Source organism: Salvia splendens, chromosome 2 (genome assembly GCF_004379255.2).
Source record: "Salvia splendens isolate huo1 chromosome 2, SspV2, whole genome shotgun sequence".
NCBI lineage: Eukaryota > Viridiplantae > Streptophyta > Magnoliopsida > Lamiales > Lamiaceae > Salvia > Salvia splendens.
The window spans coordinates 27,630,910-27,646,445 of NC_056033.1; positions in this window are offsets into that span (position 1 = coordinate 27,630,910).

Consider the following 15,536-nt stretch of genomic DNA (forward strand, 5'->3'; position numbering starts at 1 on the left):
CTCCTTGAGGGCCTTCTCCGCTGAATCAACATTTTCACACTGCAAGAGAAAACAGTTAGTTACACTTGCTTGCAAAACATGGAATTGAATAACATCACGGTTGATGATGATGATGCAATTATCTGGAACGATCTTTGGGTCTGATCGTCGAATTACGCGGAGCCATATTTAAGGGATCTACTCATTTGATAAAGTGAAGTCCTAAGGCATGGCCAAACAGACGCAAAAACAAGAAAAAACAAATCAATTTTTTTTTAATAAACAAATACTAATGAAACAACAGATAGCACTGATATTACCAAAACTCCTTCAAAGTCAAGGGAGTTTTGTCCGGGTCTTTTAACTCGTCCAAAACCTCTGAAGTTTCAAGTAATTTCACTTCACGTGATATGTGGTTAAGTGACAAGTAGAGAGAAGAAGTCATATTGGTAGTGAAAAATATGAAGAGTGAGCTGAGAGCTTTATGAGTGTAATTACTGTAAGTGGAGTTGACTGGAGTGAGGAAGTGAGCTGTGAGCTGTGTGTGTGAATAATTACTATAACTGGACATATACATATATATATATATATATATATATAGGAAGCCATGTTGAAATAAATTGATAACCAACTCTTGAAGCCGTTTCAATATTTACCATGCGGAAAGCAAGTCGCAGAATAGAGGGAAGTTGCAGCTGCAATGCTGAAGCTCCTATACCAAGTTTAACTGAAACAAAGCGATTAAAGTAAGCATATTTCGACAATTCAATTTCGAAGAGTAGAACACAAAAGTAAAGCATTAATTTTAAGGAAAAAGGGAGCTTTATTCATCAGGTATGTGTAAGCATTTGGAAACAACAATTCATACATAATGATGAAATGAGTTATTTTAGTTTAAGTAATCAGTAAATCAAGTATGACCAAGATTCAAGGAATCCTCATCTAAATGTAAAGAATTATTAGACAGCTGCAACTTAAGAACTGCATCACAGGTTCAATATTTGGCAATAGTTTCTTTTATTGGGAAAAATTAGGCATTGCGAGGGGAACATTACAAATTTACAAGTGCCTAAGAAACTGTATTTCTTTAAGTTGAGAATTCTATCCTTAATGGAATAGTATGATTATGTGTTTTAGCTTTATTGGCACATCCAATTTCTTACCCAAAGTTGCTGTTGATGTAATGTGGTAACTGCATTATGCAAGGTTTTAGCTTTGTAGTATAACCTGGCACTAATCTCAGCAAACATCTGAAACTATACAGTTCATCTCTTTCATTGATCCATGAAATTATTTTTGTTCCTTCCTGTGTGTCACAGTCATCGATCAAATCTAATGGTCCAGCTTCAGTCATATTCTTTGATTTTAAGAAATCCCATCCAATGATAGATTGTGAGTTATCTGGAATCTTCGCAACAGTTCATCATGAAGATAAATATGGTACATGGGAGTGGGAAACCAGACTATCGCTTTTTCCCAGAATAATTAAAATAGTGTGCATATATGAAGTACTTTACTTGTGCATATATGCATACAAAAAGTGATAAAACAAACACCTCAAAGAAGAATTATTAGTGACAACAAATTTAGGTTGGAACAAACCTGATCAGCAAAAGTCACTTCACACAAATTGGTTATTAGGCACGAAATTCACGTATGGTCGTCCAGTTAAAATGACTCATTCCAACTAAGATACAAATATTTTTCTTTTTTACACATTTCTACTTTGCTAAATTTTTTCACTTTTTTCTCTCTCTACAATTAACTATATTAATCAACTATTAAAATTCTGTGACTACTAAGAAATATGTCATCTTTATTATAAAATGAGAGTTGTCAGAAAATCACATACTCCCTCCATCCTACAATAAGTGATGAACTTTCCATTTTGAGTTGTCCCATCGCAAGTGATCGATTTCCTTTTTTAGCTAAAAATAATACTTCAATCTTCTCTTATTTTATTTCCTCTCTCTTACTTTATTCTTTTTTTTTTTACTTTATTCTTTCTTTATCTCTTTTACTTTTTCCTATGTCATATTTTACTCTTTCCACTTTAATTCAATATATATTATTTTTTTAATTTCCGTGTCTAAAATAAATCCATTATTTGTAATGGGATGGAGGGAGTAGATGAATTATGACAACTTTTGGGCGGGAAAACCAGATAATAGAGAAGTGGGTGTACCGTGTAGGTGTGTAGTTACTAGAAATAAGAAGGTACAGCTTGTAGTTATAGCAACACTGAGTATTCTCTATCAATGAAAGGCGTGATTAATAGGCTGAGTGACATTGCTGCATCCTTGCTCTCTGTAATTGTCCTTTTTTATAGATATTTTTTAAATTCGCCTATCTCAAAATCTTGAGAAAAGTGAGGAGATTAAGACCATCCACCATGCTGTGTTTATACCGTCCCTTAACTACTATTTGACCACTATTTGAGGGCCCCACTGTCCTTTTTTCCTCTATCCCTTAACTAAGGGACGGAACCTGCAACGCTCCGTCCCTTAATTACTATTCATTCAAATTCATTTTTTATTTTTTTTTCCAACCCAATTCAATTTAAACAAACACAATTCATTAAAATTAAAACAATATAACAACTTAAACTTAAAAAAAAAAGAAAAAAAGACATAATTAAAATTCTAAAAAAATAAAAATGACATAATTTAATTTTCTCCACCAAAGTTTTCTCAAATGTGCTCAATTAGATCCTCTTGGAGTTGGGTGTGGGCGCTAGAGTCGCGTGTCCTTGCCCGAATAGCCAACCGTTCTTGTATAGACGGATGCGCTCCACTTCGTGGCGGACTACTTGCGGTTGAGCTTCCGGGGGATTCGGGGTCGAACCAATTTCCCGCATCGGGTCCTTCGTCTCGGACAATCATGTTGTGCAAGATTATGCACGTATACATGATGTCGACCATGCTCTCCATGAACCACGAACGAGCTGGGCTTTGATGATGTTGAAGCGCGCTTGGAGAACCCCGAACGCCCTCTCCACATCCTTGTGCGCAGCCTCCTGCTTCTGCGCAAAAAGAGCCTGCTTTGGGTTCGCAGGCCTGCTGCACGTCTTCACGAAGGTCGGCCACTTCGGGTAGATGCCGTCGGTGAGATAGTACCCCATTTTATACAGCCGGTTGTTGGCGACGAAGTTGATGGCCGGCGCTTTACCATCCAAAACTTCGGTAAAGAGGTCGGACTGGTGGAGCACGTTTACGTCGTTGTTCGAGCCAGGGACCCCGATGTACGCGTGCCAGATCCAAAGCCGGTAGTCGGCAACGGCCTCGAGTACAACGGTTGGGTGGGTGCCTTTGTGGCCGCTCGTGTAGGACCCCCTCCAAGCCACCGGGCAATTCTTCCATTGTCAGTGCATGCAATCGACACTGCCAAGCATCCCGGGGAATCCGTGCACTTGTTCGTGCAGGTTGAGGAGGAACTAACAATCGTCCGTGCTTGGCCTCCGGAGAAATTGGTCACTGAAGGTTGCCCGGACGCCTCTGCAGAAGTTGAGCAAGCACATGCGCCCAGTGGTGTCTCCGATGTGGAGGTATTCGTCGAATATGTCGGCCGTTTGTCCAGTCGCAAGCTGACGGATGGCTGCAGTACATTTCTGCAGCGTCGTGTGGCTGGGACGTCCGACCGCGTCGAACCCTTCTCGGAAGAACTCTTCCCGGGCCGCCAAAGTATTCGCTATGTGGAGAAATAGCAGTTTACTCATGCGGAAACGGCGACGGAAGTAGGTATCCCCCCAAATCGGGTTATCGCAGAAGTAGTCGCGTACTAACCGTGCGGCGGCTTCCTCCCGGTTCCGATTGATGTACTTCCGGGAGCGAGCGTCTTGGGGGTGGCGCGGCTTCCTCCGCCTCTCGTCGTCGATCTTCTTCAAGTGATTGTTCCATTAATTGACGCATTTGCTCAAAAGGATCCATTTGTTTGAGTTGATTTAGGATGGAAATTGGAGTGATAGAGAGGATTTGAGAGGAATAGATATGTGTTTGTGTTTGAAATGAGTATGAAATAGGATTATTTATAGAGTAAAAAAATTTAAAAAAAGGAAAATAAAAATTTAACGGTAATATTATCGTTTGAAAATTAATTTTTTTTTATTAAGATTCGAATTTTTTTTAAAAAAATGAATTATTGCGTCATCCGTGACGACGCCCACTCGCGGGCCAGCGAGTGGGAGTCACGCATGCATCGGGGGCGCGACACGTCGCCCGGGCGCGTGACGGGCCGGCGCGTCCCTTGCCTCACGGATACGGGCTACGAGACGGGCTGGGGACGGGCTACGGGACGGGACGAACGTTGCAACGCGTCCCGCGGCGGAACCGTCCCTCTGGGACGGAACGCGAGCCGCGCGCGGGATGCGTAGTGGATGCTCTAAGGGCATCAATAACCCCGGCCCGATTTCAGGCCCCAAGTCCCCTCCATGTCCTCATTCCTCTACAGTTGTGGCCCAGGCCCCAACTGCTCTAACCATGCAGGCCACAACTCGGGCCGCAACTAATAAATGACACTATTCACAACTTCAACATATTTAACTCGTAAATGCAATTCGTTGAACAATTGAAACCGGGAAATGCATTGTTATTGTTCATTAGAAATTAACATTACATTTCCTAGACGAAGCAAATTAAAAATACTAGAAACCCGGGCCACAACTACTACTTCTTCATTTCGGCGCAAAGGTAGGCGATCATCTCACGGTGTAACTCGAGATCGAACTCCGGCATCGTCGAGGTATCCCTCGATGTCAACTCCGTCAGCTGGCTCATCCGCCATGTAATACTCATCTCCGACAAAGAGTCGGACATCTTATCCAGAGACGGATTGATCGGCGGTGGCACCATGGAGGAGTTGCTCGCAGTTGCCTTCCCCTTTGCTTTTCTCTTTGCCGCCTTTGTTCCCATCGGGCGGCTCTGAATGCTAGGAGAGGAGCCGAAGACGTCGTCGCCCGTCACGTTGAGGTCGATCGCCGGACCTTCTTCGCTCGAAGAGTAGTTTCCGGAGGCGGAAACTTTGGTTCTCTTCGCCGCCTCAGTTGCCGTCGGCTCGGCACCGCTGGTGAACTTCGGGCTCTTCTCGACGAGCTTCCAAACGTCGAAGTACTGGAAGGCCTTCTTCCCGTCAGCAAAGAACGTCTCCTTCGCCTTCTCGACGAGGTCCGCCTCGCTGTGCCCGCTCGGCCACATCCGGACTACGTTGGCCCACTTTCCATTCCACTTGCTCATATCCACCTGGACCCGACCCCAATGCTTGCGCAGCTTCACGTAGCTACGCTCGATCGACCCTTTAGGACGCCCAGCGTTATACCTCTCAGCAATCCGCTCCCAGAAAACCTTGCCGGACTGCTGGTTGCCGATGATAGGATCCTCGGCGACGTCGATGTAGTTCCTCGCAAGCCACATTGTCTCTTGCGGACTGTAGCTTTTGAAGTCCCTCCACCATGCAGGGTCAACCAAGCCATGAAGGCTCATCATGGCAGATTCGTAACCGTCGGCGGTTACAGGCGTGTGGCAGGAGTGTGCCTTTCGCGTGTGGATTTCTCACGTGGCAGTCATGACTGTGCCACGCTTGACGATGTGTCAAGCCACTTGGATTGCTGACTCGGCGGTGGTCTAAAAAGATTAGTAATGGTCCAGACCCAAGCCCAAAGACCAATTGTCAAGATCCAAGTCCAAGATCGGGCTTCAGCTCGGGCGTTCGGCGGCGGCGGCGCGCGCGTGTGCGGGCTCTTTCACCCATCTTGATCCACTATAATTATTAAGTAACATAAAGTCACTTATTTTAAACACATTAAAAGATGTGTCACTTCTCCAATGTGGGATAATTAACACTAGTTAATTATTCCCTAAGCTCAAACTTCAAGCTTTAATTAAAAGCTAATTATGCCCAACTTTAATCCACTATTTCTCACTCACCGGAAATCGGATTAGAGAAAGTGAATATACTACATTTATCTACGTAAAATGTAGATCGACGCTATATCATTTAATTTCATAAAATTTAATGTCTCGTTACATTTATTGTTTGATCAAAATCCATTGACCGGGCATATTTAATCCATGATTTTACAGAGAAAACGGTAGGTTACACTTGCATGCAAGACATGGAATTGAATAAGACATGGTTGTTGGAGAGATGCAATTACCTGGAACGACATATGCTCGTCTTTGGGCCTGATTGTCGAACTACGTCTGGCCATCTTTGAGGGATCTACGCATTTGATAAGGTGAAGTCTCAAGTCATGGACAAACAGCCTACGGAAAACTAGAAAAAAACAAATAATTTTTTTTCTAATAAAACAAATACTAGTGAAATAATATACTCCATCACTAATATTACCAAACTCCTTCAAAGTTAAGTGACAAGTGATTTCACTTCACGCGAGAAAATATGAAGGGTGAGCTGAGAGATGTGACAGTGTATTTACTGTGACTTGAGTCACTGGACATATATATAGGCATGTTGTGAGTAATTACTGTGACTTGACATGATTAGTCAAATATCAATAAAAATGTTTTGTTAAATTTTTGTAATTTGTTTGGTACACCTTCAGTTTACGAAATAAATTTACTGACCATTTTATCTCATAACATTTGATTGGTATGAATTTTAAAAAATTGTTTGACTAAGAAAAATGGATGAAATTTTTTTTTAAATGTAAATTTTATTTTTATATATTAATCTTATGATAATAATGATCGTTCAAATAATAAAATATGAGATATTTAATGAGACCTGATGGAATAATACTCTTGAAGTTTTGAAAAACATTATTTGGTGTGGTCAACCGCAGATAAAACCAAACTTTAGTTCTTAGGGCATCAGCAGTGGGGCGCCCTATGGCGCGCCACGTCATTATTTTTATCCTCCTACCTCCCCATCTGCAGTGGGGCGCCCTAAGTCGCGCCCTAAGGCGCGCCACATCATCATTTTTTTAATATTTACAAAATCCATACGAATTTAAAAAAACTTAATAAATTAAAATACGAATTTCAAAAACTTCATTTCATTTAATAAAAATTAATACATTACAATGCGAATTAAAAAAACGCAAACTCAGCGACGGCGGTTACGAGCCCACACTTCTTCAATCATGTCGCTCATGAGCTGCGCATGATCCTGTTGGTTGCGCATTGAGGCTTGTCTAGATAGAACCTCATTGAAGCCTAACGGTAACCCTCTATCGGGTGTCTCGGTCGACGTGCCAGACGAGCTAGATGCACGGTCATCTTCATTCCAATCGGAGATGCTTCCGCCTTCATTCTCGACTATCATGTTGTGCATGATTATGCACGCATATATGACATCGGCGATGACTTCCTTGTACCAGGAACGAGTCGGCCCATTCACAATTGCCCACCGTGATTGGAGCACACCAAATGCCCGCTCGACATCCTTCCGCGCCGACTCCTGCTTTTGCGCAAATAAAACCCTCTTCTCACCAATTTGGCAGCTGATCGTCTTTAGGAAAACTGGCCACCGTGGGTAGATGCCATCGGCCAAGTAGTACTCCATATGGTATTGCCGTCTGTTGGCAGTGAACTCGATGGTCGGGCCGTTGCCGTTACATTGCTCGGTGAAGAGGGTGGACGAGTTGAGGACGTTAATGTCGTTGTTCGACCCGGCTACGCCGAAGTAAGCATGCCAGATCCAGAGTCGATGGTCAGCGACGGCTTCGAGGATCATCGTCGGGTGGCTGCCCTTGTATCCACTTGTGAATTGGCCTCTCCACGCCGTCGGACAATTCTTCCACTGCCAATGCATACAGCTGATGCTCCCGAGCATCCCAGGAAACCCGTGCGCCGCCTCGTGCATCTGCATCAGACCCTGGCAATCAGTGGCAGTCGGCTTGCGCAAATATGTGTCGCCATAGGCCTCTACTATCCCCCGACAAAAGCGCTTCAGACACTCGCGGCCTGTAGAATCCCCGCAGTGGAGGTACTCGTCAAAAAGGTCCGCCGTGGTGCCGTATGCCAACTGACGAATAGCAGTCGTGCACTTTTGAAATGGTGTAAGGCCGGGTTTGCCGATGCCGTCCTCCCGAAACGTGAAGTATTCATCACGTGAAGACAATGTCCGAACAATACTGAGAAAAAGGTACCGCGACATTCTAAACCGGCGCCGGAAAACAGTCGGGTCTCATCGTGGTTGATCGGCAAAATAGTCTTCAACCAGACGTTTGTGAGCTTTCGGGTGGTCGCGTCGGACATACGTCCTATGTCGAATAGGCCTATGGACTTGCTCAGTCGCCGCTGCCGCCGCCTCCTCCTCGCGCTGCATTGCCGCATAGCATGCCGCCATGGCCTCTTCAACGGCTGCATCTAATGCTTCTGACGTCGAACTACCGGACTCAGACGAACTAGAACTATTGGTGTCATCGCCGAGATTCATTTTGGTTGGATGTTGAGAGAGAATATGTAAGGAGATAGTCGATATGTTCGTATGTACAAATGAATGAGAAATGAGATTTAAATAGAAAATCAAAAACGCGTGCCATCGTCCGCGACCATCGTCCGCGTAGGCCGCAATGGGGCGGACGATGGCGCGGACGATGGACATCGTCCGCGCTATACTCCGCGCTCTTTGTATAGGGCGCGACGATCATCCGCGGCCTATGTCACGCACCCGCAATGGGGCGGACGCGCCATCGTCCGCGCTATTATGGGCGACGCAGACGATGAGCCCGGACGATGGCACGCATTTTACTTTAAAAAATGCGTTTGCTGGGGATCGAACCCGGGTCTATTGCTTGGAAGGCAATAATATAAACTGTTGGACTACAAACAATAGTTGAGATATCTTGAAAACTAAATTGTTTTATACATTTATTAAGATGATAATGTGATACAAAATGATAATTTATGATTAAAAAGTAGAATTCGGTGAAACGAGAATTTGCTTCTTCGAGTTATTAAGATGATTATGTTGTGTGATTGAAATGAAGGTTTTTTATAAATGTATTAATTTTTATAAATATAATAATTTTTATAAATGTATTAATTTTTATAAATGTATTAATTTTTAATTCGTATTGTAATTTTTTAAATTTTATAAATGTATTAATTTTTATAAATGTATTAATTTCTAATCAATGCAATCTTCGCCGGTTTTTAGTTACTCGTTGTGTTTTTTAATTAGTTTGCATTACATATTTGAAAAAATTTAAATTAATTAACAAAACAATAGTAAACATATATGGAGCGTCATAGGGCGCGCCTTAGGGCGCCACATTGCAGGTGGGGGGTAGGAGGATAAAACTGATGACGTGGCGCGCCATAGGTCGCGCCTTAGGGCGCCTCATTGCTAATGGCCTTAGTCCGAAATAATTATACAACAGACATACATCATGTTTACATGTTGACGTTATGATCGCAATCATGTCAGTTAAATATATTAATAAAGTGGGTGCAAGTGTGTATGTAAGAGCATCCACAGCAGTGAGTAGGGATATCAATGTAACCCGCGGGCAGCCCAAATCACTCGATAAAAATACAGGGTTAGGGTTGTAATTTCGCAGCCCGAATTTAAAATCGGGCCATTCGGGTTTTCGGGTTAGGCGGGCTGACCCGTTCGGGTTACGGGTCAGCCCGTCGGGTTGAAGGATTCTGCACATCGAGCAGTTTTTGTAATGGTCATAACTTTCTCTACAAAGCTCCGATTGAGGCGTGCAATATATCCATGCGAAGCTCTTTCGAAGACGAAAAGAATGATATGCATTAGAGGTTTATCAGACTTCAAAATCGCGAGAAACATTGACTCAAACAAGGCTGCTACACATCCACATATTTTGTGTACATTTTCTAATCCATTTTCTATCATTTCTCAACAAACATGTAAACATACCAAAATATAGAAATATAATCAAAATCATCCAAGACAACCCTCTAAAACCATGCAAAATCCAAATATGTCAACCGTCTATATAAGATCACGAAAAAAATCATTATGTGGTTCATGGATTCATAAATACTCGTATATAAAAGCTTTCTTTTAGTATATTTCCAATATAATAGTGCAAAGTGTTTTGACGCCGCTTCGTCATTGAATTATGCGTAATTTGATGATTCTTAAAACAAAGATAAATTATTATCTGACTTATTTACAGCTGGAATAAATTAAATTTGACCAATCATAATTCAAGAAAACTTAGAGTTACTCCAATTAGCTAGCATCTTGACAATTCACTCTTTAACAATTCAAAATATTTTTGTTACATCTACGATGCACCTCTCACGTTATGAAAATTTTATTCAATTTTCTACGAATTGATTTATGTTTGAATTTTGAAACAAAGTGTTGATTTATGTTTTAAATTCATAAACATAAACATACTATTGATAGATATTTTGTAAATAATTATGTAATGAATAAGTTATTTAAATTTAAATAACTTAATCTTTTTTAAAAATATTAAAGAAAATTAAAAATATGTATTTCATTGTTGAATGATTAATTAAAAATATGTATATAATTAGAGAAAATTTAAAATACGTATTATTTTTTTGAAAATATTAAAAGAATTAAAAATACGCATTGGCCCGAATAACCAGGTGGGTTAGCCCGAAACCTGAAGGGTTAGGGTTAGGGTTAAGGTCGAACTTTTATAACTCGAAAAAATCATAGCCCGAATAGCCCGTACCTGAATGGCCCGACAACCCGAACGGGTTGGCCCGATTGACATCTCTAGCGGCGAGCAATTGCTCGTCCGTGCCAGCAGCGCGGCACCGCTGTCCGCCGCTGCGCTCTTGCCGCTGGCACGGCGTTGCTTGATGCATCGTGCACGTCCGTGCCAGCGAGCAAGCGACGTGGCGCGTTCTGATTGGCCAATGACATATCCGTTGGAAAATCATTTTTTTTAAATCGAAAATATTACCAAAAAATAAAAAATATATTTTCACAATCTCAAAAAAATTGGCCGTTTTTTTGCCCATTTTTCTGTATTTTTTTATTTTTTTCCCCAAAATAAATACACACATTCATCATCCATTTTTCACATCAAATCATCTCTCATTCATATTTTTCATAGAACATATCTACACCTTCATCTCTCACTCAAAACCTCAAATGGATTTCACCCATCTCATTCTCGAAGCGGAGCGCGAAGCACAAGAATACTACGAACAACATCGTGCCGCTTATGAAGCATATGTCGCCGACTACCGCCTATGGATTTGGCATGCATATTTCGGTGTTGCCGAATCTAACAACGACTTGAACGTGCTCTATTCCTCACCCCTCTTCAATGATGTGTTGAATGGTTTAGCACCGGTGATCGACTTCACCGTCAACGGAAATGTATACCACATGGGTTACTATCTCGCCGATGGTATCTACCCAAGGTGGTCGACTTTCGTGAAGACGCTCAGCAACCCGCAAGACCCGAGACGGGTTCTTTTTGCTCAGCGTCAAGAGTCCGCGCGGAAAGACGTCGAAATAGCCTTTGGGGTCCTTCAACAACATTGTGAAGGCCCCGTCTCGGCTGCGGTACGTGAAAAATATCGCTGACATCATGTACACGTGTATTATCTTACACAACATGATTATAGCCGACGAAGGACCGAGGGCAGCTAGCTTTTACGACGAGGATGAAGCCGGAAGCTCAAGCCCGAGGTCTCCCCCACGCCGAGGTGTGCATACGACGGTGGGTGAGAGGATCGAAACAAGGCACACAATGCGCGATACCCGAACTCACGTTAAGCTACAAGAAGACCTAATCAAACACATGTGGGCGAAATTCGGCTACGAGTAGTTGGTTTTTTAATTTTATGAATTTAATTATGTAATTTTTAGGAGTTTAATTATGTAATTTTTAATTTTTAGGATTTTAATTATGTAATTTTATTTTTTAGGATTTTAATTATGTAATTTTTAATTTTTAATGTATTTTGTAATATTATTCCGGGTATTTTTTATGCATTTTAATTTTGTGGAAATGTTTTTATTTACATTGAATAATGGAATGGTGGGACCCTTGTGCTCGTCCTTGCGGAAGAGTACGAATGTGGGGTGTTGTGCTCTTGCCTAAGAGCAGGCAGAAAAAGTGGGGCTGGGCCCACATCCGTGCTCGTTGGCAAGAGCACGGATGTGGATGCTCTAATGTAGTAGACATTTGGTCCCTGTTATAATAAAAGTTGCATGATATATATTTATAGCGACATTATGTTGATAAATTTAGAATTATAGTATGATGAAATTTTTCTGTTGTGAAATAAATTGAGAAAAATATCAAAATTATGATATAATAGATTATTTTTTAAATTACGGGATGAACTATAATTTGATAAACTTCATAATTGTTTTTGACTAATTACCCAAATCTTTTGTGAGCATTGTGTGGTGCTCACTATTTTTGCCCTAAATTGAACAAAATTGGCTGTACTTTCCCACCAAAAACTATGCGAGCACCTAGCGGTGGATTTCCCACTCAATTGCAAAAAATTGACAAGATTTTTACACCAAAATACTTTGTTAGCCGAGTTGGGCTCGTCATTTTCTTTCTCGGTTGCAAAAATTAGCGGAATAATTTTCCACTAAAGTTTAAATTGGCGAGCATTAGCTAGTATCTACCGAGGGGTGGACGGAAAAATATTTATTGATAAAAGCTAAGATTTCTAAATTTTATTTTGGAGTGTATTTTTGAGCATTTTAGATCATTTGTAGAGACTTTTACATAATAATTTACACTAAACATGAATAAATTTTAAAAAAATTAATAAAAAAAATCTTTAAAAAATAATATCAATGGGGCTTTAGCCCCTCCTCCCTCTCACTCGGGTCCGGCCATGATCTACCGGTTTTCCATCAATTTTCTACGAATTTGGGACAAGCTATTCTTGGAAGTTCAAGCCACGGCTCGACATCTCTTTTTGCAAGCAAAGTGATGCTTCCTAAAAGGACCAAGCACTACAAAAAATTGCGACCACTCTCGTGCTCGCAAATTTTGCTAGAGCATGTACTCGTTATTATATTTTGAGAATACATATGCCCACAATTTTCCTTGTAGAATGCTTACCAAGGTGCTCGTAGATTAGTGTTCGATAAACCTTGATAGTTTCGTAGTGTTTGGCCTCGTGGTCTTTAGGCACACCGATGTTAATGTGTTAGTGTATATTATTCATATATTCAACCGATAGTTTTAAATTGAATTATCCATCGGTTCCGTATAAATAGATTGGATTTCTTTTTTTTCGTTCGTTCCATAAAAATAATTCATAGGAGTATTTATTTATGAAAAGATTTTCTCTTCTCTTTTACTTAATCATTTATGGGTTTTACCATCATCTACATTATTTCAACTAATTTTTCTTCTTTTTTATTTTACTAATTAAACATTAAAATCTATATCATCCCTAAATGACTTATTTGTACTGGATGGAGTGTTAAAATATGTAAATGGAAAATATTGGTACAGTTAAGAAGAAGGATATGTACCTACTATATAAAAAAAAAAACCATTGAGATTACATTAACAACCATATTAAAACAACTCCTAAAATTTATTCAAATTGTTGTCTTCTAGTACACTTGCTTACACCACCAACAACTAGCACATTGTCTGAAAAATAATTATTGGACTAAGATATGGTTGGTACTAACTTTTGTTGTTAATTAATGTATGCCCTCGTACCACTTGTAGAAAACTTCACATCTAAAGAACCAAAGCTTTGAAGTAAAGATTGCTTCATTATATCTACATCGAATAGGTAAAAGTTTCCTAAGCAAAATTACTTTGTCAACTAGATCATTTATATTCCTACCCTAAATAAAGAGAAGGATGAAAATCTATCCAATCGAAACCAAACATAAATATCTAAAGATTAATCAAACCAAACCATGTTATTGTCAACTTCGATTATAGTATACATATATAATGGGACAATCATGGAGTAGTATTTTTTTATATAATTCTTGAACGTAATATATTATGGAGTAGTAGTTCAAGAAAATATAAATTATGAATACAACACCATGAATTGGCTATAGTAAAACTTTTAACTACTTCTTGGAATACATTTATATTTGTGGTGGAACAAATATAGCAAACACTTACTTTTGTCATTATTGTTGTTTTGGTAACAACAAATATGTTTTTTTATTAACTAATATGCTTAGGATAAATTAAAGAGAAGATAAATTAAGAGATGTGGAAAATTACTGAAATAGCACTTTCCAGTACCAAAAAATACAAAAACTGTCGATTTTTCGGTATGGTATTTGTATGACATTTTGTCATATTGCAGTTTTCGATACGGTATACAGTATGACGTTTTAGGTAAGGTATATGGTACCGACCCACCCCTAAGAACAAGTGCTATAATAATAATAATAATAATAATAATAATAATAATAATAATAATAATAATAATAATAATAATAATAATAATAATAATAATCTTAATTATATATGTTGATATTTTTTCTGAAATGTCACCATCAATAAAATTAGAATAACATGTGCCTCAAGAACATAACTTGTGGTTGTATGCTCATGACAACCATAGACTCTAATCACGATAAATATTTTCTTAGAATTATATTGTGGGGCCACATGCTACATATATAGAATTTTACTATTAATAACAAACATATTCTTTTAGGCAGAATATGGGATATCAAATACATACATATAGTAATTATAATTTCTTTTCAAATCATACAAGATTTTTTAGTATTCATTTTATTTTTATTTTTCATGCGAGCTTAAAAGAAGCATTCATTTTATTTTTATGTTTCATGCCGTAAAAAATGATTATCAGTGCATGAAGGAAATCACATAAGCACATAATTTTATTTTAATTTTTCTTATGCTTTATATAACACTGTTTAACCCAAAGCAACCTTTTAAATCATGTGCACAAGAAACGCCAAGTAACATAAGAAGAAAGTAGAATTATTTTAGAATACAAAATATAATTTGGTTAATTATATCACATATATCGAATTTAAAATTAACAAAGACTTAGTTATTCTGGCATGCCCCTAAATATTAAGAATTCTTAATTTAAATTTATAATTTGGGGGTATAAAATAAACTTATATAGCAATCAATTAAACCCTCAATAACCGGCATTATACGCGGCATCGTGAACTGCACCCCTGCCGCATTTTACCATACCAACATTCCATTTCACACATACCAAAATATAACCTTTTAAAAAAGTGCTATATAATCAAATAAAAATACTAAGTGGAGATTAATAGTATTATGCTCTTTTCATCTCAATTTTCCTTTTCAAAATGTTTCATCTCATTTTTCCTTTTCAAAATGTCTCTTATTAGAACGTCAAGCTTAAAGTCATACATTTACTAAATTAAAAATATTGTTATTACTATTTTATTTTTTAATTAATTCATACAATAATACTCCTTCCGTCCGCAAAGAATATAAACTTTGGGTTCGGCACGCATTTTAATGCAAAATAGGTAAAGTAAGAGAAATGTAGAGAGAAAAAGTAATTAAAATATTATTAGTGGAGAATGTGTCTCACCTCATTAGAAAGAAATAAGTTTTTAAAATTGGAAAGTACATATTTTTATGGGGCGGACTAAAAATG